Source organism: Leptonychotes weddellii, chromosome 9 (genome assembly GCF_054177405.1).
Source record: "Leptonychotes weddellii isolate Sample4059 chromosome 9, ASM5417740v2, whole genome shotgun sequence".
In the NCBI taxonomy this organism is placed as follows: Eukaryota; Metazoa; Chordata; class Mammalia; order Carnivora; family Phocidae; genus Leptonychotes; species Leptonychotes weddellii.
Window position 1 is genome coordinate 86,508,502 of NC_138377.1, and position 25,508 is coordinate 86,534,009.

Below are 25,508 nucleotides of genomic sequence, written 5' to 3' on the forward strand. Positions count from 1 at the left end.
TATCATCAGGTTGTACATGACATCCCCAGTACTTATTTATCTTGTAACTGGAAGTCTGTACTTTTTGACCGCCTTGATCCCATTTCCCCTTTTCCCACCCCCCACCTCTGATAAGCACAAATCTGATCTCTTTTTCTATGAGTCTTTGTTTGTTTTTTATATTCCACATATAAGTGAAGTAATATAGTATTTATTGTTCTCTGTCTGATTTATTTCAGTTAATATAAGGCCCTCAAGCTCTATGTTGTTGCAAATGGTAGGATTTCCTTTTTTTATGGCCAAATAGTATTCCATTGTGTATATATTCATCACATTATCTTTATCTGTTCATCTATTGATAGACACTTAGGTTGTTTCCTTGTCTTGGCTATTGTAAATAATGCTTCAGTGAACGTAATGATGCAGATATTTCAACATAGCGATTTTGTTCCTTTGGAAATATACCCAGAAGTGCAATTGTTATGTATATAATAGTTTTGTTTTTAATTTTCTGAAGAACCTCCATACTGTTTCCCATAGTGGCTGTACCAAATTACAGTCCTCTCAGCAGTGCACAAGGGTTTCCTTTTCTCCACATCCTCACCAGCATTTATCTCATCTTTTTGATGATAATTATTCCAGCAGGCATGAGATGATATCTCACTGTGGTTTTGATTTGCATTTCCCCTAATAGTGATGTTGAGCATCTTTCATATATCCGTTGGCCATCTGAATATCTTTTTTGGAAAAATGTCCGTTCAAGGCCTTTGCCCAGTTTTTAATTGGATTATTTATTTTTGTGCTGTTGGGTTGTATGACTTCTTTATATATTTTAGGTATTAACCCCTTATCAGATAGATATATTGTTTGCAAATATTTTGGTCTTTTGTGGTTCCATATAAAGTTTAAGATTGGTTTTTCTACTTTTGTAAAAAATGCCATTGGAATCTTCATAAGGATTATATTGAATCTGTAGATGGCTTTGGATAGTGTGGACATTTTAGCATTAATTCTTTCAATCCAGGAACATAGCATGTCTTTCCATTTATTTGTGTCTTAAGCAGAGTCCTTATTTTCTGATAGTGCATATAACATTTTGAGGATCTTGCAGCGATAGTCTGTAGCTATTAAAGCTCTTTAGCCAAAACATGATCAGGTTTTCATAGTGGTGTAATGGCTGTCTTTCCTTGAATTAGTTACTGTGTGAATTAGGGCTCTTTTGGTAAATGGAAAGAGAACTCATAAGACTATTTTCTTTTTTTCTTTTTCTTTTTAATTTTTTTAGAGAGGAAGGAGGGAAAGGGAGAGGCAGAGAGAGAATCTTAAGTGGGATCCATGCCCAGCACGGATCCTGACATAGGGCTTGATCTCACAATGCTGAGATCATGACCTGAGCCAAAGTCAAGAGTCAGACGCTTAACTGAGCCACCCAGGTACCCCAAGACTGTTTTCTTTTTTTAGATTACTGATTATCTTCTGATAAGGATTTTGAGGAGTCTGTATGTCAGTGGGAATTGAGTAAATAAGAATAGGGATTAGAGGATAGTTTCATTTTCAGCTATGTAGATAAGCATATACACTTTCTTCCACTGAATGCATCTATAAAACCTGGACAAAATGGATGGAACAGCTATTTCAGGACTCTGAAGAATAAATAATAATCAATGGATTAGGAAGGAAGACAAGAATTCAAAATAGTACCAAACTGACTATGAGTTTACCATTTCGTTCCTTTCATTATCGCTGAGGCTGAACTTAACACAGTCTGAAGGCTACAGGTTGGCACTTAGGTATAGACAAAGAGAGCTCCAAAAGAAGCCCACTAGTTCTGGCTCCAGGAATGGGAAAGTTAACTCCTAATGCTCAGTGTGAATATGGAAAGTCTATCGTTTTTTCTTTTCTCTGTTCTCTTATGTCATGGTCCCAAGTATCCCTGTAGAAATGGCAGCAGAGACTGCAGCAGTAGCCTGCAGTGAAAACAGTGAGGGATGGGAATCCTCCTCTTCAGTTGACAGCTCCTCGTTACTTTTTGTTTCCTCTTTCTGTCTTTCCAGTGCCTGACCCCAGAGTAGGTGTAGTAACAGAAGTATGTGATCAAGCAGGTTACTTAAAGCCCCAGCATTCTCGCTGAAGAAATGAGAAGGAATGCCCCAGGGAATTGGAAAGTACTGAGATCATGTAGAGGGAGAAACTTGGGAAGACAAAATACTATGAAGTTGTTTATGAATTTCTGGACTCACCCAGAAATACTACCACCTAAGTCCTAGACTGCTCATTGGATGATACAAGGTGGACAAATTCAAATAGCACACCATAGGCTTTGAAAATTGAGCTGATATTGGAACCATGGCCATAACAGCCATTTTAGAACTTGTGACCTGAACCTAACCATGTCGATCAGCTGTTAAAACAAAAATACTGACATTATCCACAGGATTTAAACAAGAACCAAAGTTTCATATTTAAAATATTCAGATTATAATTCAAAATTGTCTAGCATATAAAGAACCAGGAAAATTTCATTTACCCGGGAAGAGATGATATATATACCATCATGATACAGATATTGGAATTACATGATAGAGACGTTATAGTAGCTATTATACAGATGTTCCAGTGAGCAATTGTGAATGCTCTTGAAATAAATGGAAATAGAAAATCTCAGTAGGGAAAGAGAAGATATAAAAAGATGTGGAATTGTTAGAACTGAAAAATACAATAGGTGAAAAAAATAGCACTGGAAGACTCAATAGCAGAGAGGAAAGAAATTTTTAAAAATTGAACAGAGCTTCAGGGTACTATGAGAAAATAACAAAGTGCTAGGCATTTTAAGACATTTTGAGGAGCCACCTGGGTGGCTCAGTTGTTAAGCGTCTGCCTTCGGCTCAGGTCATGATCCCAGGGTCCTGGGATCGAGCCCTGCCTGCATTGGGCTCCCTGCTCCTCGGGAAGCCTGCTTCTCCCTCTCCCACTCCCCATGCTTGTGTTCTCTCTCTCGCTGTGTCTCTCTCTGCCAAATAAATAAATAAATTCTTAAAAAAAATTTTTTTTTTAAAGATTTTATTTATTTATTTGAGAGAGAGAGAGCACATGAGAGGGGGGAGGGTCAGAGGGAGAAGCAGACTCCCCGCTGAGCAGGGAGCCCAATGCGGGACTCGATCCCGGGACTCCAGGATCATGACCTGAGCCGAAGGCAGTCGCTTAACCAACTGAGCCACCCAGGCGCCCCCCAAAAAAAAGACATTTTGAGAAAGAATGTGGTGCTAAAAATATTTGAAGAAATAATGGCCTTAAAATATCACAAATTTAGGTAAAGATGTAAACATACAGATTTAAAGAACCCCAAACAGGATAAACCCAAAGAAATCTGTACCCAGATAGGTCATCATAAATCAGAAACTAAAAGCAAGAAAAAAAATCTTGAAAGCAACCAGAGAAAAATGACATATTACTTCTAGAGGAACAGTGATTTGAATGATTGAGGAAGTTTTGTCAGAAATCATGGGGCGGGGGTGAGAAGAGAGGCAGGCAAAACACTCTTAAAGTGTTGAAAGAAAAGACCTGTCCATAACTATCAAAAATATTTTTCAGGGATGAGAGTGACATAAAGACTTATTCAGATGAAGGGAAACTTAAGACAGAAGGGAAAAATGATACCAGAAGGGAACTCAGACATCAGGAATGAAAGAAGAGCAACAGAAATAGTACATATCTGTGTAAATATCAGACTGATGGATTCTTTAAAATTTGACAGTTTAAAAATTGTAACATTGTCTGATGTGGTTTTCAGTGGATATGGTATATAAAATATGATATCTGTGGTCTACTTGAAGTGATAAAATATTGGTTCTAAGTAGGCTCTGAAAAGTTAAGTATATATTTTGTTATCCCTAGAGCCACTGCTTACACAGTAAGGAGATATGTTAAAATCACAATGAATAAATTAAAATGGAATATTAAAAAAATAACACAAAAGAAGGCAGAGAAGAGAAAAACAAAGGGAAGAAGCAGAAAACAAATAATAAAATGGTAGATGTAAATTCTTACAAATCAATAATTTTGTTAAAATTGCTAATAATCTAAACATCAGTTAAAAGACTGTCAGTACATAAAATATGATGCCATTGTATGATATTAGAAACTTATTTCAAATGTAATAATATTGGTAGGTTAAAAGTGAAAGGATGTAAAAAAGATACACCATGCAAACACCAGTCAAAACTGTAGTTGCTTTAGTACTAACAAAGTAGACTTCAGAGCAAAGATCATCATCTAGGATAAAGAGGTTCATTACACATTGATGTGAGGATTAATTTACCAGTCCTGAATGTATGCATATCTAACAACAGAACTTAAAAATACATGAAGCAGGGGCGCCTGGGTGGCTCAGCTGGTTAAGCGTCTGCCTTCGGCTCTGGTCAGGATCTCAGAGTCCTGGGATTGAGCCCCGCTTCAGGCTCCCTGCTCAGTGGGAAGCCTGCTTCTCCCTCTCCCTCTCCCTCTCCCTCTGCCTCTGCCCCTGCTGTGCTCTCTCACTCTCTCTCAAATAAATAAATAAATAAATAAAATCTTAAAAAAATAAAAATACATGAAGCAGAATCTGACAGAACTTAAGGGAGAAATAGATAACAGTTATAGTTGAGGACTTCAGCTCTTTCTTAGGAATAGATAAATTAGCATATAGATATCATCAAGGGTACAGAATGCCCGAGTAACACTATCCACCAACCAGAGCTAATTGGTATTTATAGTATATTTTACTCAAAAACAACAACAAAATACACATTCTTTTCAAATACACATGGAATGTTACCAAGATAGAAGATATCTTGGTCATAATACAAGTCTTAATAAATTTAAAAGAATTGAACTCAAAGTGTTCTTCAGACCATAATGGAAATGAACTAGAAATCAATAACAGAGAGATAAAAGAAAAATCTCCTAGTTCTTGGAAATTAAATAGCAGACTTCTAAATAATCTGTTGGGTAAAAGAGGAAGCCTTAGGGGAAATTAAAAAAGATATTTTGAACTGAACAAAGATGAAGATATAACATGTCAGAATTTATGCAGCTCAGGCAGTGTTCACAAGACTTATTGTATTCAATGATTATATTAGAAAAAAAGCCCTCAAGTCAGTAATTTAAGTTTCTATCTCAAGAAATTAGAAAAAGGAACATAAAATAAATCCCAAATAAGAAATCAACAAAATTCAAAGTGGAAATACAGTAGTGAAAACCAATACAGCCAAAAGTTGAGGGATTTTTTTTTTGCAAAGATTAATAAAATTGATAGTTTCTAGCAAAATTGACAGAAAGAGAAGACATGTAGAACTAGAATCAGCAGTGAAAGAGAGGCTATCATTACAGACTTAACAGGAATCCAAAGGACAGTAGGAGGACTAAGATCAACTATGCAGGTAAACTTGACAAATTAGATGAAATGGACCAATTCCTTGAAATGGACTAATTCCTTAGCAAACTAAACTTACCCAAGAAAATAAAGATTAGTGTGAATAGTCTTATAGCTATTAAAGAAATTGAATTTATAGTTGAAAACCTTCCAAAAAAGAAATATTCAGATCCAGATGGTTTTACTGGTGAATTCTACCAAATACTTAAAGAAGAAATAAAATAACATTCTTTCTCTGTTATTTCTTCCAAAAAATAGAAGAGGAGAGAACACTTTCCAACTCTCTTTATGAAGCCAGAATTAACCTGATATCAAAACTAGACAATGACAGTAAATAATAAAGAAAGGAGAAGAGAAAGAAGAAAGAAAAGTATGGACCAGTATACCTTATGAACAAAGTTGCAGAAATCTTCAATAAAAGATTAGCAAATTAAATTTTATTATCCACAAAAAAGAATAGATATACAATGACCAAAAACCCTACCAAGAAATCTGCAGCTAACATTATACATTATGATGAGGGACTCAGTGCTTTCTCCCATAAATAAAAACAAGGCAGGATGGGACACGTGGGTGGCTCAGTCGCTAAGCGTCTGCCTTCAGCTCAGGTCATGATCCCAGGGTCCTGGGATCGGGCCCTGCGTCGGGCTCCCTGCTCAGAAAGCCTGCTTCTCCCTCTCCTACTCCCCCTGCTTGTGTTCCCTCTCTCGCTATGTCTCTCTCTTTCAAATAAATAAAATCTTTAAAAAAACACAAACAAGGCAAGGATGTCTACTCTTACTTCTCTTATTCAGTATGTTACTGGAAGTCCTGTTTATTGTTCATACAGCAACAAAAGGAAGTACAAAGCATACAGATTAGAAAGGAAGAAATAAAACTGTCTCTATTTACAGACATGATTGTCAATGTAGAAAATCTCAAAGAAATCTTCAGAGACCTAGAATAAGTGGTTTTAGCAAGGTCACTGGATACAAGATCAACACACACACAGTTGTATTTCTGTATACTAGCAATGTACAATGGGAAAATGACATAATTTACATTTGCTCCAAAGGAATGTAATACTTTTATATAAATATACATGTGTACATGATCTACGTGCTGCAAACTACTAAACAATGATGAAGGAAATCAAAGAAGACCTAAGTAAATATAGAGGCATACTGTGTTCATGGATTGGTAGACTCAAAATAGTAAAAATGTCAATCCTCCCAGTCAGATTTATAAATCTAACACAATTCCAGTGAGAACTCAAGCAGTTTATCGGCAATCTGATTTTAAAATTTATATGAAAATGTAAAGGAACTAGAATAACTAAATTTTGAAAAAGAAGAATAAAGTTAGAAGAAGAATTACACTTCCTGATTTTGAGTTACTATGAATCTACAGTAAAGCAGACAGTACTGTATTTGTGAGGAGATAGGGACATAGATCAGTGGACCATAATAGAGTGCTGAGGAACAATCACACAAATACGGCAAAAGTGTAAAAGAGATTCAGTGGATAAAGGATAGTCTTATCAACAAAGGATTTTTAAAAAGCTCATACTTCTTAAGGTTAAAAAAAAAACAAACCCAGTGTTACAAAATAACCTCATTTTAAATTTCCATCTTCTATAAAAATTAACTCAAAACCAATTGTAGACCTAAATGGAAAATATAAACTATTAAACTTTTAGAAGAAAACAGGAGAAAACCTTCCCGACCTGGAGTTAGGCAGAGTTCTGAGACAATGACTTAAAAAGCAGGATTCAGAAAAGAAGTTGATAAATTGGGCTTCAGTTTTAAAAATAAAAATTTTGCTCTACAGAAGACAATGTTGAGAAACAAAAAGACATGCTAGAGATTAGGCAATGATATTTGCAAGTATGTATCTCTCAGAAGACTTGTGTTCAGAAACATATAAGTCACTCTCAAAACTCAACACAAGAAAACTAACAACCCAATTTAAAAATGGGTATAAGGTTGAGCAGACATACCACTGAAGAGGATAAAAGTTTGGCATATACACATCTGGGAAGATGTTCAACATCATTAGCCATTAGGGAAATGCAAGTTAAAACCATGTTGAAATAAATACCCCTACACAGCTATTCGAACAGCTAAAATTAAAAAATCTTCTGATTGTATACCAAGTACTATTGAAGATGGAGATCAGTGGAGCTTCTTATACATTGTAGGTGTGGATGCAAAAGGCATAACCACTTTGGAAAAGAGTTTGACAGTTTCTTATACAGTTAACCATACACTTAACCTATGACCTAACAATTCCACTTCCGATATTTACCCTAGAGAAATGAAAATTTATGTTTACACAAAAGCCTGTAAACAAATATTTATAGAAGCTGTATTCATAGTTGGAAAGGACTGGAGGCAGCCTAGCTGTCCTTCAGTAGGTAAAGGGTTACACAAAATGCCGGCAAACCATACAATGGTATAATATTTAGCAGTTAAAACGAAAAACTGCTTATACATGCAACAAATTGAATGAATCTCAAATGCAGTATACAAACAAAGGAAACCACTTTAAAGATTCAATACTGTGTGATTCCATTTATACAACATTCTGAAAAGACAAAACTATAGTGATAGAAAACATATCAGTCCTTGCCACAGTTAGCTTTAGGGGGAGCATGTGGCTACAAAGGCATGACGGAGTGTTTTTGTGTAATGTAACTGTTCTCTATCATGATTTGATGTTGGCTCCAAGAACATGTGTTACCATTCATACCTGCACACAACAATTTTAGAGTTAATTTCATTCTATGACAATTTGCCTAATAAAATTTTAAGAAGAATAAAAATAGAAGTTAGGGAAAATGAGTAGGAAAGGTAATGATAGAGACCAAAATTGCACCAAAATTCAGGAATTTGTTTCTGGCTGAAAATAAAGCACTGGTTTCAGTGGTCGTATTTTCTACATAACATGTGAAAGCCAAGTACAGTTATTATTTTTAAAAATATATTTTAAAATGTTTCTTTTCGTAATTGTCCGCTAAACTTGCTCATTTTGTTTTTAATTTGGAATAGTCATTCAACCTACTTAGTAAAATTTGAGAGAAAACATGTTCCGTATATATAAAATCTACCAATTTTCATTTTGATCTTTTTGTAAATTATTTCACTTCTTGGAATTTTTTTAATGTATATAATAAGCAATGATAACACACTTTTTTTTTTTTACAGGCATATCAGAGGATTTTATTATAGGTGGATTGGCCATAAAATTATAAGTTGTCATTTTTATTTTTTTTATTATTATTATTTTTATTTTTTTTCAAAGACACCTATGTCTTTTTTTATTTTATTTTATTTTATTTTATTTTATTTATTTGAGACAGAGAGAATGAGAGAGACAGAGAGCACATGAGAGGGGGGAGGGTCAGAGGGAGAAGCAGGCTCCCTGCCGAGCAGGGAGCCCGATGCGGGACTCGATCCTGGGACTCCAGGATCATGACCTGAGCCGAAGGCAGTCGCTTAACCAACTGAGCCACCCAGGCGCCCATAAGTTGTCATTTTTAGGTCTCAGTTTTTTACTACCTGTACACTTAACTACAAATCAAGAAGGTATGGTTCTTGAATGATAGCATTTATAGCAGAAGGTTAATAATAACTAACCTTCTAAAAAATACATGTCCGTGGAAAAACTTTCAAATGAATATAATTTTGGTATCATTTTTAATAGGTTTAAATTACATTTGTCTGGGGCTAGTAACAGAATTCTTTGGTTGTGGCTCACTATAAAATATTGTATTGGAAATCTGTAAATTAAGCAGCTGTTTCTTATGATATGCATCGTCTTCCTGATTGGCATGTTCATCCAGAGATTTTCTTATATGGTTCTTTAATTCATCAATTCCTTATCCTGTAATCGCAGAGATGGGGATAATATGTTGGAACTCCATGGTCCTCTGTGGAATCATGTTTTTTTTTTCAAATAAATGCAGAAAATCTTTAGGACTCTGGAGTTGATTTATCAGTACACGGAATTTATCCTGAGCACCTGGCAAGTCCATTTTATTAACTGCCAGGAGTGCAGGTTTTGTCTGAAGTTCCTCTTTGTACAACTCGAGTTCTTTTGTAAGCAGTATTATGGTTTCAAAGGCAGTTCTGTATTGAGTTTGGGAAGAAAGCTGAAATCCAGAAATATCGACAACAAACAGTAGTTGTCTAGTTCCTTCTATATGCTTGAGGAATTTGTGGGCCATTCCTTTGTTCATAGTGCTCCTTCTATTAAACCAGGAAGATCAGGTACTGATACCTGTTTGAAATCGTTGTACATAGTCTTTCCAAGTTGAGGCTTTAATGTTGTAAATGCATAATCTGCAATTGCAGGTTTTGCATGAGAAGCCTGACTTAGCAAAGAGGATTTTCCAGCATTTGGGAATCCTACTAGGCCTATATGAGCTATAAGTTTTAGGTCAAGGAATGACTCGTTTCTGGCCTTTCAGTGGTAAGAAATTAGTGAGTAATTTACCGCCAAGACCTCCTTCAGCTACCAAAATTCTGTCTTTCTCTTTATTGAGCTCTCCTATAATTTTACCATTTTCATCAGTTACTGAAATACCCACAGGTACAGGAATTTCACAGTATTTTCCTTTAGACCCTTTCAGTGCACTAACTCAACTATTTGCTCCTTCTCCAGCCACAAACTGTTTCTGAGGATATTTGTCTTTAAGTTGTTTTTGTTTTAAAGTCATTTTTTTACAGGCTACAACCCAGACGTCACTACCTTTTACACCTTCTCCACCTAAGTGATGGTAACCCATTCCACCACTTCCTCCTCTGGTGAAGAGTCTTAGGTTATCAATGAAGTTTCCATACTTTCTGAACCACATGCAACTGCAGTGCACCATCACTGTGATGTGCCAGGACTCAATGATAACACACTTCTAAATAAAACAGAGTTAAAGAAGAAACGTCAAAAGTAATTTAAAAATATTTTGAACTAAATGAAAAGGAAAACACAACTCAGCAGAATTTGTGGCATGCAGGGAAAACAGTGCTTAGAGATTTATAGCATTGAATGTGTATGTTAGAAGAAAGATATAAAATCAGTAATGTAAACTTTACCTTAGGAAACTAGTAAAAGAAGAGCAAATTAAATCAAAGTAAGCAGAAGAAAAAGTAGAAAAATTTGATTAGATATCTATGAAATTGAAAATAGGAACTCAATAGAGAAAATCAGTGAAGCCAAAAGTCAGTTCTTCAGATAGATAAAATAAGATGATGAAGCTGATGGTTTTCCAGTGCCACTTTTCAGACTCTGTTTTTGTTTTAATTATCTATATCTCTTTATTAATGATTTTTAGTTCTGTGCATTAAGCCTAATTATTCTTTCCACTGAGGTATCATCTGTGTAATATTTGCTTCAACCAGGGCTTGGCTTCTGTTTCTTCATTTTAGTCTTCCATGGCTGAAATTCTACCTTAGTACTTTATTTTGTAGGTGTGCATTTAATATGCCTCTGTAGCCATATTTTTTCTAGTCATAAATTTTACATTTCATGTAATTCTTCTAATCCTTTTATTTATATTTCAATGTCCACGATTCCCACAAAATTGTTTCGATTTTTATAGGTTTCACGGTGTTTGAAAATCAGCCTGCAGTACTACAGTAAGCCTTTCAGTAAAAAGGGTTATTCTCCTACATAACCATATCACCCTTTTCATGACAAAGAAAATTAACTGCAATTCCTCTAACACTGTTCCTATTTACATTTAATGAATTGGTCCCCCAAAATGTCTTTCTTGGGTTTAAAAAAATAGCCTTTGCATTTGATTGCTACATACTTTCAGTTTCTTTTAATTTAAATATTTCCCTTACAATTAACTTTTTAAAGAAAGCAGAACAACTGTATAGTAGAATGTCTCACATTCTGCATTTGTTTGATTTTTCCTGAACTATCATTAAATGTGTTCCACTATCTCCCATTTTTTTCCTAAAACAAACATTTTTTGTCAATAAAACTTTATAATTGATGTCCTTATGTATAACATCAAGAGGTGCATAATATTGAATAGCTGGTTTTTATTTTAACTTGTTCCCATGGTTTGTTCTGTGAGTTGTCTTTCTTGTAAAAAAGTTCAAGGGAAAAGACAGAAGGTAAGGATTGCCACTGTCCTTAAAAAATTCATAGGAGTAAAAGAATGTGTCCAGGTGTGGAAGATATAATAACAACCCTAGCATAACTGGATTGAGGAGAATATGAAACTGTTTCTAGAAAAAGAGAGACCAGTGAGATTTGGTTTTGGGGTATGGGTATGTTGAGGTTGAGGTATATATCTTTCTAGTTCTTCTATAGGGTTTTCTTTGTCCACATAAAGAATTCAGTCCTGGAGCACAAGGTGACCTGCACTGTTGCTCCAAAAGAGAAAAACTAGAAGTTCTTGCTATACAGGCAGAGACATGGTGGTGATAGTGGGGTTGGTGGGGGTTGGGGGGGGAGTTAAAGGAGGGAAGGGGCTGTTCAACATGCTCCTGAGAAATAAACACTTCTTTCACTCTCCAGGAAACTGAGCACAAAGAGGAATAACCAAATATGCCTTCAAAGAAATAGCATTCTCATTTCCCTCCCTGGGTGAGCACAAGTAAAGTCATATTCAGTCACAATTAATGTTAGGATTACTTAACATGTCAAGTCTATTAAAACAAATATAATCCACCTAACACATGTATTTTGTATTCATAAACCTGAGATTTCTTTCTGTGTTGACATCCACCAGTGTTGATTGCCTGCAATTAATTGATTCCTTCATGTATTTTTTGACACAGCACAGAGTATTCAACTAGCAAAAGACAGTTACCAGTCAAGCATGTCATTTCTAGAGTCCTAGATATATCCCAATCTGAAAAGAAAACTGATTTGAGAGAATGTCCTAAAAGCTTTTCTTTTGACTGACAAGCTGTCAATCTAAAGGGAAACTCAATTTCCACTCAGTATGTCTCTATAAAAGCTTCAAGTTTAAACAGATAGATAAAACAAGCATAATCTATAGATCCTCTCACACTGCACTACTCATACATAATACTTAACAGTTTGTGGGTAATGAATGATTCAGATTAATCCTTTATCATGTTCACACCTGGAAAACCACCAGATAATATGAACTCTGCATCTAAGAAAAGAGGATCAATTCTAGTCAATGAATTGGATTTACAAGTGAGCTGAGAGTTCACCAGTTAAAACTACTATACTTCTTCCAGCGTGTATCACTACTTAAGTAATAGTATACTTAGAAAAATTTTTTCTTGTAGAAGAGGATCATGATTATTTCCTAAGGGCTTTTATATTAGAAATTTAACGAACATTTATTCATTTCTGGAAACTTTCACATCCCCGCTTTCCATGGGTTGAGGTAATCTAAAGGTGGTGTGGTGTAGGGTAATGGATAACTATAGTCCGTTTTCATTCAAGATAGTTATGTTCTGTAAAGTTATCATAGATGCTAAGTTAATGAATAATGAACCATTGCTCCTAGTAGAAATATAGAATTAGGTTCCTGCAAGCCTCTGGTCACAGCACTTTTATTAATCAATACATAAACTTGTTTCATGTTTTATGTGTGTTTCTGTTTAATGACTTAATATATCTTGTTAATTCATTAACATTGAACTCATGATCAACAATACTATATAACTCATACCTGAAACTAAGCATATTTTCTCCATAAGACATGTCACAACCTTCTTGTGCTTTAGGAACACTAGCACGCACTTAAAATGGCTTGGGAGGCATTTTGAACAGTGAAATCACCAACAAAAAGGACAAAAAACCAATAAACATGGCACTAAGTAGTCTGCAAGAAGGATGCTTTTTTATAGTCTGAGGGCTAAAACAAGAAGGTTTTGTTTGACCTCAGCTGGGAACATGCATGCCAGGTATTTCCAATTTTTTGCGGCTCTGCACATGTCCACGAATAACTGAAAGCCCAACCAGTATATGAATAAATTTTAGTAAGTAGGAAAATTTGCCTATACAGAACCTGAGAATGATGAGGTTCAACGGAATCTGATGATCCTTGGGTACCTGTGCAGACTGAGAAAGGGAGCTAAATAATGTTGTTTCTCTTCTGTGCTTTTAGCTTTCTCTTTATTGGTTGGTCTCACAAGCAAACGTAGAATCAAATGGAACTTTTCCCTTTCTTAAAAGCTTGTTGGCTCTGGCTCCTCATGTGGTAAGGCATCAGTCTCCCTTCATTTTGAGGAGTAATATGGGCTGTTGACCTTTCATGAGGAATATAGCTTTTGTTGTCAGTGATAAAATTTCTATAAGGATTGATTCTCACTCCCAGGTTTTAATAAACTACAATTCTGACTTCATGTGAAAAATTACATAGTTTTTTCCATCTTCTCCTCAGAATATTGATAATTAAAAATCCAACTAAAACCTAAACATGGAACTTAACAATTATTCGTATTTTGTGTGGCTCATTTATTCTTTTTTTTAATTGTGAGTTTATACTCAGTTCTCTAACTTTTCAGAGAAATTTAGAAATTCATTCTGATTCTTAAAGTATTAGCTATATAATATCTCTTTTATGGAACTGTTTTTCCTCTGTTCATTAAAAATGTTTGTGCTTAGGGCGCCTGGGTGGCTCAGTCGTTAAGCATCTGCCTTCAGCTCAGGTCATGATCCCGGGGTCCTGGGATCAAGCCCCGCATCAGGCTCCTTGCTCCGTGGGAAGCCTGCTTCTCCCTCTCCCACTCCCCCTGCTTGTGTTCCCCCTCTCGCTGTCTCTCTGTGTCACATAAATAAATCTTTAAAAAAAAAAAAAGTTTTGTGCTTGCAATGTCACAGTAGCTAAACTATGGAAAGAGCCAAGATGTCCATCAACAGATGAGTGGATAAAGAAGATGTGGTATATATATACAATGGAATATTATGCAGCCATCAAAAAAAAAAAAAAGAAATCTTGCCATTTGCAACAATGTGGATGGAACTAGAGGGTATTATGCTGAGCGAGATAAGTCAATCAGAGAAAGACATGTATCATATGATCTCACTGATATGAGGAATTCTTGATCTCAGGAAACACACTGAGGGTTGCTGGAGTGGTGGGGGTTGGGAGGGATGGGGTGGCTGGGTTATAGACATTGGGGAGGGTATGTTCTATGGTGAGTGCTGTGAATTGTGTAAGACTGATGTATCTCTGAAACAAACAATACATTGTATGTTAAAAAAAAAAAATAGTAGGAAGTGAAAAATGAAGGGGGGAATCGGAGGGGAAGACGAACCATGAGAGACTATGGACTCTGAGAAACAAACTGAGGGTTCTAGAGGGGAAGGGGGTGGGGGGATGGGTTAGCCTGGTGATGGGTATTAAAGAGGGCACGTATTGAATGGAGCACTGGGTGTTACATGCAAACAGTAATGGGACGCTACATCAAAAACTAACGATGTAATGAATGGTGATTAACGTAACATAATAAAAAATAAGTAAGATTAAAAAAAATGTTTTGTGCTTAATACTTTGTGCCTAGAAGATAGATTCCAGCCAAATAATATAAATATCTCTTTATTATCCTTTAGGAAATTCATCTAAGGATTTATGATCAGTGTATTATCCTTAGAAAAGCATTATTATATTGACACTTCTCAATATTTGGAGGTGTTACTTCAATAAAAATAGGTATAAATACAACAAAACTCATGGTGAAATATTTGGAGAATACTTGATTTAAAAAAGTTAAATAGACTTTCTTAGTATAGGACTTTTTAGTACTCATGTACGCTTTCATCTCCCAGAGGAACTCAAGTATTGTATATACTATATAAACACACTGTATATATTTCCCAAATTTATGTGAAAATGGAATTCTTTTTTGAGAGGTAGCTTGGCGGGTCAGTGGTCCATGGAGTAAACTTGGGGAAATGCTGGGTTTGACAGCCACCCTACAACTTCCTCCCATGGATCTCATTTCTGCTCTTGTGGCAAAATGAAGTCAGTTTAATTCCTCTTCTATATAATAGCCCTTTGAGTATTTTAAAGAAGCTAAATATCACTTTTAAGTTTTTTATTTTCCAGGTAAAATGTCCTCTGTGCTTTAAAGGATTCTTATGATAATCTTACTACTAGACCTTTTACGAAACCTTTGATATTTTATTAGACATATTAGTATCACCTTTATTGGACTGTAAGGTTATGACAAGTTCTGAGTTCTTTGTGTATCTGATTTTATTTACTTTTGCGTGTAGTATATGTTTTACTTGATAGTTCCTCCTGCCTGCCCTCTCCCTGTCTCCCCCATGCACACCCTAAAACTCCTTGACAGTAAGTGAAGGCCAGGAAAGGTACGAAGTCTAAAACATGGACCCAAATAGAGAACATTGGTAACATGCATTTCATTTGCTGATGGGGTAATGGGAGACAGTGTAGTTGGTAAACTCTGAGACTTAAATGTAAGATGTATAATGTAACTTTTAGTTAAAAAATGAAAATTCTTCAGCAAATTCTTTAGAAGAGTAAAATTTTAAAGCAAGTCCACCTTAACACTGACATGACAAAAGAACAGGTGGAAGGAGAGACGCAAGAGAATCAGTTAATTTTCATTTGCAGAACAATTTTTAACTCATAGTTGGTCCAAGCTGATCTTATTTATAAGGAAAGTTTTTTTCTGTTTTTGAAGCAAAAGTAAGGAAAATAGTTATTGCCTGATTTGCTGATTACCTAAAAACAGCCCCAGGACAAGGGAGATCCACCTGGATACTAGGGTGTATGGATAGAGCTGTTCTAGAAAAAGTTTGGAGACCCTCTTAATTTTGGAGGATGGTTTTCAAGCATTCTTCTGGATGAGTCCTCAGATGTTCTTGATTCCTTAAAACAGGATTGCCAGGCCTTCATAGCTTTGCATGGATGTCATTGGATGGGGGCTGCCTAGGAAGGGACATAACTTTGGGCAGAACTGCTCTCTATAGCTCAAACATTCACAGCAACTGAGGTAGTGAGTCCTTTATTAAGAGGGGTTGGGTGGCACACCATAGTATTCTCTACAGGAAAATTTTGTTGAATCTGGTATGGTTTCTTTTTTTGCTTATTTTTCTTTATGGTTACCTTTGTGCCTCTGTGCTAACTTATATCACTTTTCTTTCTCCTCTGAGCAAGGGCAAGAGGCTTGGCTTACTTTAACTGCCTTAAAGAATTACTGAGAACCTCTAAGAATAAATCCTTTTTAAATTTAGGATTAAAGATTATTTATTAAAAAATTTTTATTGAAGTATACAACTATACTTCAATAAAACTCTATATGTTATATGCTATGTTCACCATAAGTGTTGCCACCATACAACACTATTATAATACCATTGACTATATTTCCTGTGTTGTACCTTTCATCCTTCCCAAGTGGCATTCATTCCATAGCTGGAAGCCTGTATTTCCCACTCCCTTTCACCTATTTTGCACACCCCCACTCACTCCCCTGCTGTCAGCCACCAGTTTGTTTTCTGTATTTATGGGTCCGTTTCTGTTTTTTGTTTGTTGTGTTTAGATTCCACATATAAGTGAAATCATATTATATTTGTCTTTGACTTATTTCACTTAGGATAATCCCTCTCTAGGTCCATCCATATTGCAAATGGCAAGATCTCATCTTTTTTATGGCTGAGTAATATTCCATTATATATATTACCACATCTTTATCCATTCATCTTTTGATGGACACTTGTGTTGTTTCCACATCTTGGCTATTGTAAATAATGCTACAGTAAAACATAGGCGTGCATATATCTTTTCGAATTAGTGCTTTTGTTTTCTTTGGGCAAATACTCCCTAGTAAAGGAATAGAATGGTATGGTATTTCTGATTTTTTGAGGAACCTCCATATTGTTTTTCATATTGGTTGCACCAATGTACATTCCTATCAACAGTGTACGAGGGTTCCCTTTTCTAAGAATAAATGTTTAAAAAATGCTTTGAGATCATTCTATATAAGATGCTACAGATTTGGGGCACTTGGGTGGCTCAGTCGTTGGGCGTCTGCCTTCGGCTTAGGTCATGGTCCCAGGGTCCTGGGGTTGAGCCCCGCATTGGGCTCCCTGCTCAGTGGGGAGTCTGCTTCTCCGTCCCCCCGCCCCGCTTGTGTTCCCTCTCTCACTGTCTCTCTCTCTTCAAATAAATGAATAAAATCTTTTAAAAAAAAACAACAAAAGATGCTACAGATTTGTTTCTTTGGGAAACTGTATAAAATTATGAGTGAAAAGAAAGATAATGTGTTTTTCTCTTTTGTATTTCCATATACAAGTTCTTCTCCCCGCTTGTCTTGAAGCATTTAATCTGCCTAAGTGTGAGATGGGGATAGGGTGTATTAAGAAGGCGAAGAGAATTAAAAAAAAAAAAAAATCTGGCTTTTGATTTTAATTTATTCAGTGAGTATATTTAAGTGCCTACTATATACCAGGCACTGTCATAGACTTTGGGGATAATAAAACTTGGCAGCAAGAAAATGGGCTTAACAACTAGGCATTTTCAGCAAGATGAAGCATTTCTAAAGTCCTGAGTTTTATTAAGAACCATGCCTGAAGTAATGAAATTATAGGGTTTCAACCATAGTATAGAGAAAATACCATAATATAGAGAAATTCTTTAGACTTTTTTTTTTAAAATCTGAAGAAATTCTTTGTATATTTTCAAGTTGACATCTAAACTTTTTTTTTTTTTTTTTAAGGTGTGCAAGGTAAACTTTTTAATTATAAGTTTGGTAATTGCAAAGGATGCAACTTGGGTGTTTAGTATTGACATTTAAAAATAAAGTTGTTATATTGTTCTTTTGAATGTATTCAGTGGAATCTAAATGGCTTAGCAAGTTGATATCATCTCTTGAAAAATGGTTAGGTGTGAGATGGTGTTGGGCACAAAGTGAAAATAATCTTATGTTCCTAATGCAGAGGCCACTGCTGTATACCAGGCAGTGACTCCTTCCAGAAATTGACCCTGTTGTCCTGCAGTGATAGAGGCCACATTTTTTGTGGCATTAAGCCTTTGAGCCCTTCTTGGAGCTATTGGTAGTGCCTCACTGCTATTGATACTTTTTCAGATTACAGTGTTGTTGTAACCAGTCTGATCAGCCAATTCTGACTGTTACATTGTGGCCCTTGAAACTAATATGTTCAGCTTCTCAGACTGTGTGCATCTTAACAATGGTATATCTTTATTCCCCAAAGCCACTCAACAGTTGGCTGAGAGTCAAGGTATTCAGTGGACCTTTTACATGGCCAGTCATCTATGGGCATCCAGTATTGTTTAGTGTTAAAATTGCCTAAAGGTTGACTCAAAAAGTTTCTGACCTTCCCTCACTTCCTCCTGGTTCACACACTTTAGTAAGTGGTTTGGTCATTGAATGGTGGAGGTATCCCCAGAAAGGCATCATCTCTTCTGGATAATGGTCAGGATAAAAGGTGTAGGGAGTTACACAGACCCATCTTGAAAATCATGGGTATCATAGATCTTTTTTTAAAATAGCCAGGTTGGTACACCCTTTAGGTCGCAGCCAACCTTAAAAAATGGTCTTAGGGGATTCAAAGTTAATTCTCATTCAGACACCTAGATTCTTTTGTATTCTAGAATCCTAGGTTATAAGAATAATGACCATTTGGTCAAATATACTGATCAGCAAGTCTCCCTATGATGGCTCCTGGGGATAAAATAGTGTATAATGGTTCTCTGGAATTTTTATTTTAAAAAAGCCTTTGTTTCTTTTGCATTTGACTTTTCCAGATGAAGACTCTGGGTCTGGGGAGGAAATTATTAAATAAAGATTGAGTTTATGGCTACTGGAATGGGACATACCAGTTCCCTGGGTCCTAGGTAGGGAATATCTTAAGCCATTGGAAGTAGGGATTGAGGGGAGATCATTAATGATCTTTGTCTTTCAGAATCGCTCCCAGAGCCTTCCTCAGGAATGAAACTTCCTGGTGCAGCTCTCCCAAACTGTTGCCAAGTGCCTTATATTTAACTGAGTGCTGGGTATGCTGTCCACCTCCAGATAGCTCTGACCATGATTTGTCATTCCTCTTAACTTTATTGAGAAGTCTACTGGAAGCAGCAGGGGATGACCCTGCCTTCTCTACCTCCCACACAGAACACCTGTCAACACCTCCACATGCCTTCCCTGCACCCATTCCAGTAGCCATTGTTCAGTCATTTCATGAAGTGGGCAAATGCCAGCTGGCTGATGTTTGGACAAACAGGATAGTTTGGCCTGACTTTTCTTAGGCAGTCTTTTCAGAAAATAAGGACTAAACACTAAACTGGGAATCCTAAAGCACACCAGCCTGTTAAAAGGCCACATTTGACCCACCGTTAGCTTGTGATTTATGTCCTATTTGTGGATCTCCAACAATTGTAAGCAACACTCTTTCCAGAGGTACTTTAAGCATTCCTGGCATTGTACTTCTTGTATGAAAGCCAGGCATCAACTTGCCTCCTTACCAAAAACAGTGACTTGTACTGTAAGGCGAGTTGTAAGAAACCTGCATGTATTTAATGTAACATTATGTAGTTTTCAAATTATTGTAGAGATTTCTCCAAAATGAGGCTAATCTTGATTACTTGGGGGAACTTCTTGGAGGGATGAGTAATTCATTTTTTACATGTACTCTGCATGCAGTTATCCCTGGGATAGAATCATCCAGTTAGGATAGGTATGAAATTTGTCCCTGACTTTAGCAGAAGTGATCAATAATACCATCATGTCTCTAGAAGGTATTTAAGTCAGCCTCAAGTTACTGGCCAGGGTTGTTATGGATGATAGAATTGCCTTAGATTTCCTTATGGGCCGGGCAGATTCTAATTGCAAATACATGTACCTGTACCTGGATTAGTGCTTCCATCTAAGTGGAAAGGTCAATTCAGACACATAAGGAGAAAGCCACTTGGATTTCTAAGGTAGACTCTGATGGTTTATGGAATGTGTTCAGTTGATTTGGCCCAGGACCCTGGAGGACATGGTGGATTCAGTACTCTAGGTTGGCCTCATCTTGTTGCTTTGGAGTCCTGTTTATAGTAGTAACCTTTGTTACATGATGGGTAAGATAAATTAAATAGATTTGGTACTCCCTTTGTCAGTCAGATTAATCAGCTTGGTCAATAGAGTGGAATGCTTTGGAAAATTTGCTAGGAGTCCATGACAATGTAGAAACAAGGGATACATGGTACTGGAGGTAATTTTCCATGGGCCTCTTATATTTCCGCATGTTTTGCAAGCAGAGGCATTGACTGCCTTTGTTTTGGACTATCCTTTCAAGGATGCTTATATAGTAAATAGTCTTGGAAAATAGACATAGTGTCTTTTTCTAGAACAAAGGTCAGGTATGTTTTACTGTTCAGTATAATAGAGATAATGACTCTCTAGACAAAGGTCAGCCATGCTCACTGTGCACTATAAAAGATTTGGGCTCCCTAAACTCGGATTTTCTCTTCTGTAAACCCACTGTGCACACATCCATTTGGACTCATTCATGTTGCTTCCATGGGATGTGGGGGTAAGGGGAACTGATGCAAATACACTGATACTCATGCTGCTTACTATGATATGACTAATAAAGTAGTTTATCTCAGACTCAGGGGTCTCACGTCTTCTGCTTTCATCTACAAAACTGATGGGTTTACCTTGTTAGCTTAGAAGTAAGGCTAAATCTAAACCCTTCGCAGTTCTTGACACTAAGATAATGGGTGCTGTCTCTGGAGTGTCCATTTGGGGGCCCTATATCTCTATTTAAAAAATGATCCATTTGAATAGTAATAAAAATGTCAAATGCATATAACTTTCAGCCTGGTACTGCCATTTAAAGGTATATTACCTGTAGTAAGGACACAAACTACTGCCCTCGCTCTTGGGGCCAAATCTGGCTCACTGCCTATTTTTTTGTAAATAAAGTTTTACTGTAATACAGTCCTGTCTATCTGTATTTCTGTTGTCTATCTATGACTACTTTTGCATTACAAGGCAAAGTTGGGTAGTTGAAAGAGAGACTGTAGATCACGAAGTCATCTTACTTGTCCTTTTAAGAAAAACTTTTAGAGCCCTGCTCTAGCACTCTAGCCCAACATTATTTCCTTTGAATATGCTTGCAAAAGTGTGTCAAGATAGATGTACAGAGATGTTCAAAGCAGGATTGTTGATAATAGTAAAAAAAAAAATAAATAAGAAAACTGGAAACAACTTCAGGAATTGTGAGGTCTAGATTTGTTGCCTGAAGATTGTACTTGTTCTGCAGATTTTCACATCATCCCCTGGACTGAACTCTGCCCAGTGAGTCTGAGACCCCACATTATGTACTTGGACTTAAAATACATGAAACACTGTTTCCTTCTTTACCCAGGATAAGGGGTTGTCAGTAAATACCATCTGGGAGAGAAGGCAAGGGACACCAGATTAATTTGGCAAGCCTCTCTAAACTCCAGGGAGTGTAAGGATTACCTAGTAAGAGGCCGGGGATATTGCTGTTAAGTTTTGCATTTTAGTCCAAAGATATTTGAAAGCCAGTCAAAAGGTAGTCATTGGGAAAACAAAGTAAAACACAATAAAAGCCAAACAAACAAAACAGAAGAGACTGGAATTACAAAAGCAACAACAAAGGTATTGCTTTTGATATTGATGAGCCACACTTAACTACTGATTCTTTCAGTTAAGGAGGACCCTCTGTGTGCTCAAGTATGAGGATAGAAGCCTTAAATGACGTGGAAGGCCTATCTGACATTTAGGAGAGAATTAAATTTACAGTTGACCCTTAAACAATATGGATTTGAACTGTACAGGCCCACTTATATGAGGATTTTTTTCAATAAATACATTATAGTACTGTAAATGTATTTTCTCTTCCTTATGATTTTCTTAACATTTTTTCCTCCAGCTTACGTTATTATAAGAATACAATATATAAATGCATAAAACATGTGAAATATGTGTTAATCAACTATTCATGTTATTGGTAAAGCTTCCAGTAAGACTATTAGTAGTTAAGTTTTGGGGGAGTCAAAAGTTATACGCAAAGTTTCGACTGCACTGGGTGTTGTCTTCTGTCCCTTCGCTATCAAGGATTTCAAGGGTCGACTGTATTTTAATGAGCCTTTAGTAAGGAAATCAACACCAAACTCTTTGGGATTTTGGTAGCCTGGTAAGAGGGGGAGGAGTTAGCCTGGTAGCAACTTGTATTTTAGAAATCCACCTAAGGAGAAAGAAGGCCAAGTTCTAATATTGTGGTTGCCAGCATTGGCCAAAATGCAAGTTTTTAGTGGGAAATATTAAAGATGTTTCAGATGTATTTTGCTCACTGCCTTTATTTAGAAATATAGTGACCATGTGTTTTGTACAATAAATCAGTATCATTTAATTCCTTTCATTAGATATTATTTGTATTCACAAAGTCTTAAAAATTTATAACAATTCAATCACATTTCTTTGTACTTATGACATCCGTATGGAGAGGGAAGGGTATATGAGATAGGGATTGTCCAAGAAAATCTAGCTGTTTATGTAGCCAAGTGTTACAAATTGTGGTCAGGAGATAAATGGTGGACCTGTGGATAATTGCGGTAGGAGCAGAGTACATCTTGAGGTCCTCTTCCAGAGAATTCCTTGTGTTGTAAACCTTGTGTTTATATTTCTTCAAGTGTGGACTTGGGGAAGTAATACCTTACATGGCAAAGTTTGACATATATTGGTAGGGAAGTCTTTTTTAAAAGGTGCTTTTTTTTTTCCTTTTGAAAAAATGTAAAAGTAGTGAGGGGGAAACCTATTATTATTTAACTTGCTGCCTAATTTCCATAAATTATATTTTGCCTCAAACATTAAGTTTGCAAATGTTCAAGGAATCTTAAGTAGACATGCAACACAGAGAACCATTATGACCTGACCAAAGCTAAATAGCCGGCTAGCTGAATAAGATCACTTGGGAAGTGTGCTCAATTAAATAAATAGATTAAGTGGTTTATTTTTAATATGGGCAATTAAGAAAGCATGTTATTTCAGGTGGCAGACATGGAAGAATTTTGAGACTGTGTGTAGGTGGAACAATGCTAAGCTCTCTTCTAGTTAATCAGGGAAGACTTCATGGAAGAGGGATGAGTAAGTGTGGATAAGAAGCAGAGGGTGGGTATGGCTGTCCTTGTGAAGAGCTTCAAAATCAACAGGAACAATCTATCGGTTTTGAAATTAAGGATAATTGTTAAGTTTTGTATTACATGAGGTGGATGGAGGAGGTAAGACACATAGCACCTTTAATTTTTTTAGACTTCATGTATGTTATACTAATTTCACATTTACTGCACCATGTATTCTCTCTTTAATTAATTAATCTCTATTAATTAGATTATCTTTTCTGCTTCTTTTGTGTCCCACGTAGAACAAAATTATAGACTCATGCTAACAAAATTTCAGTTTTTTTAAAGAAAATTTAAGATTTCAAATATGGAAGGTTGTTAGCTGTTGGTCAGAATGTGAGTAAATAGAGGACTTGAGACTGAGAGCTGAGGCAGAACCTTTAAAGTATTCCTAGATTTGAGGGCCACGCTGAGGCTAGAGTGTCTTAGTGAAATTAAAAGACAGGGGTAAGCTCCTCAGTATAGTAGATTACAGGAATGGTGGAACAGGAAACTGGCATTAACAGTGGCTTAGTGTATAGATTGGGTCAGGATTCTCAGCCACCATGAAGAGACAGTTTGGGAATGCTGTTCACAATAAGATCTATGCCTCAGAATCTATAACAGGAAAACATGTTTATACAGGATAGGAGCCAGGGTATAAGTCTTGTTCTTTGCAAAGAAGTAACTTTTTTGGTCTTTATATGACTGTACTGCAGTGACTAAAACCTAGCAGATATGAACTTATATTTAGTGTACTGTATTTATTTTTCAGGATTGGCCTGTAATGGTAAGAAGTGTAATTCTGAATAGTTAAAATACATCTTCCTTCCTTCCTTCCTTCCTTCCTTCCTTCCTTCCTTCCTTCCTTCCTTCCTTCCTTATCTTAGACTCTGGTGATTATATTTCCTAGATAGATCCTATCTTGTCAGGCCATGGGATTAGTAGAAGGAAATAGTAATATACTGATTTTATGGGATTTCTGAACTGAAAGGAAAACAGGTTGCTATTTCTGGTTCACACAGGTGAGAATGGAATAATCTGCAGAGCACAAGGTGGTTTTTCTTCTCTTTTAGGATACTGGGGCTTTTCCTTTCTCTGTTGACGTTTAGAGGCATTAAATGTCATGTTTACACTGTTGGGGAAGTTTTAAATTTGTTTTTGCTGCCCATACTGAAACGTTAGCTGGGATTATGGGAAATAATCCCCAAGAACATTCCCAGTTTTTGCCTCAAGTCGATTATTCAGATAAGTTGACTTATGTCATAAAGATTCTGTTTAGATATGGGGCTTGGTTCCATTCAGTGCTGGCCTCATGTATTTATTGAGCACTTGGTTTGTGCCAGATACTTCTCTAGGCAATTTATACCTAGTATTTCATTTAATCTTCATGGGAAACTTAAAAGAAGGATAGTGGTATCCCCATTTTAAAGGTGAGGATGTTGAAGCTCTCCTTACCAATTAGATTAATCAGTTCTCTCCATTCCCCCTGGAAAATACATTGACTGATGATGATGGGTCCATTGGTCATTTATGTCTAATCAGTTATACTCTAGCATACTTCTACGCTTCTATTCTAATCATATGAGTTGTAGCCTTACCAAGAGTCAATTGTATTTGTTCCCAGACCTGTTAATGATTATTCATTTAAAATTAAATCGATGAATTCCTAACAAAGGTTGTTTTATGAAAGCTGAGTTGAATGTTTGGAAAGACACAATGATAAGGAGCTAAAACACTTGCTATTGAACTAGACGTAATGAGACTATTAATAAATTATAGGAAAAACAAATGTGGAAGATTCTGAATTTATTTCTTTGCAGATGCATTAGTTTTTGCTATATTGTAAAGAAACAAGCTGAGGGACGCCTGGGTGGCTCAGTACGTTAAGCGTTTGCCTTTGGCTCAGGTCATGATCTCAGGGTCCTGGGATCGAGCCCCATGTTAGGCTCCCTGCTCGGTGGGGAGTCTACTTCTCCCTCTCCCTCTGTGCTGCCCCCTCCCCCCTGGCTCATGCTGTCTCTCGCCTTCTCTCTCTCT

General features: G+C 36.4%; 1 protein-coding gene and 1 pseudogene across 6 annotated transcripts in view; one reads left to right on the plus strand and one right to left on the minus strand.

Annotated features, from left to right (window-relative positions):
* Window positions 1-25,508, plus strand: part of TCF12 (transcription factor 12) — a 352,686-nt gene that overhangs the window by 71,683 nt on the left and 255,495 nt on the right. The window lies entirely within an intron of this gene.
* Window positions 8,978-10,260, minus strand: LOC102734170 (GTP-binding protein 10 pseudogene; annotated as a pseudogene).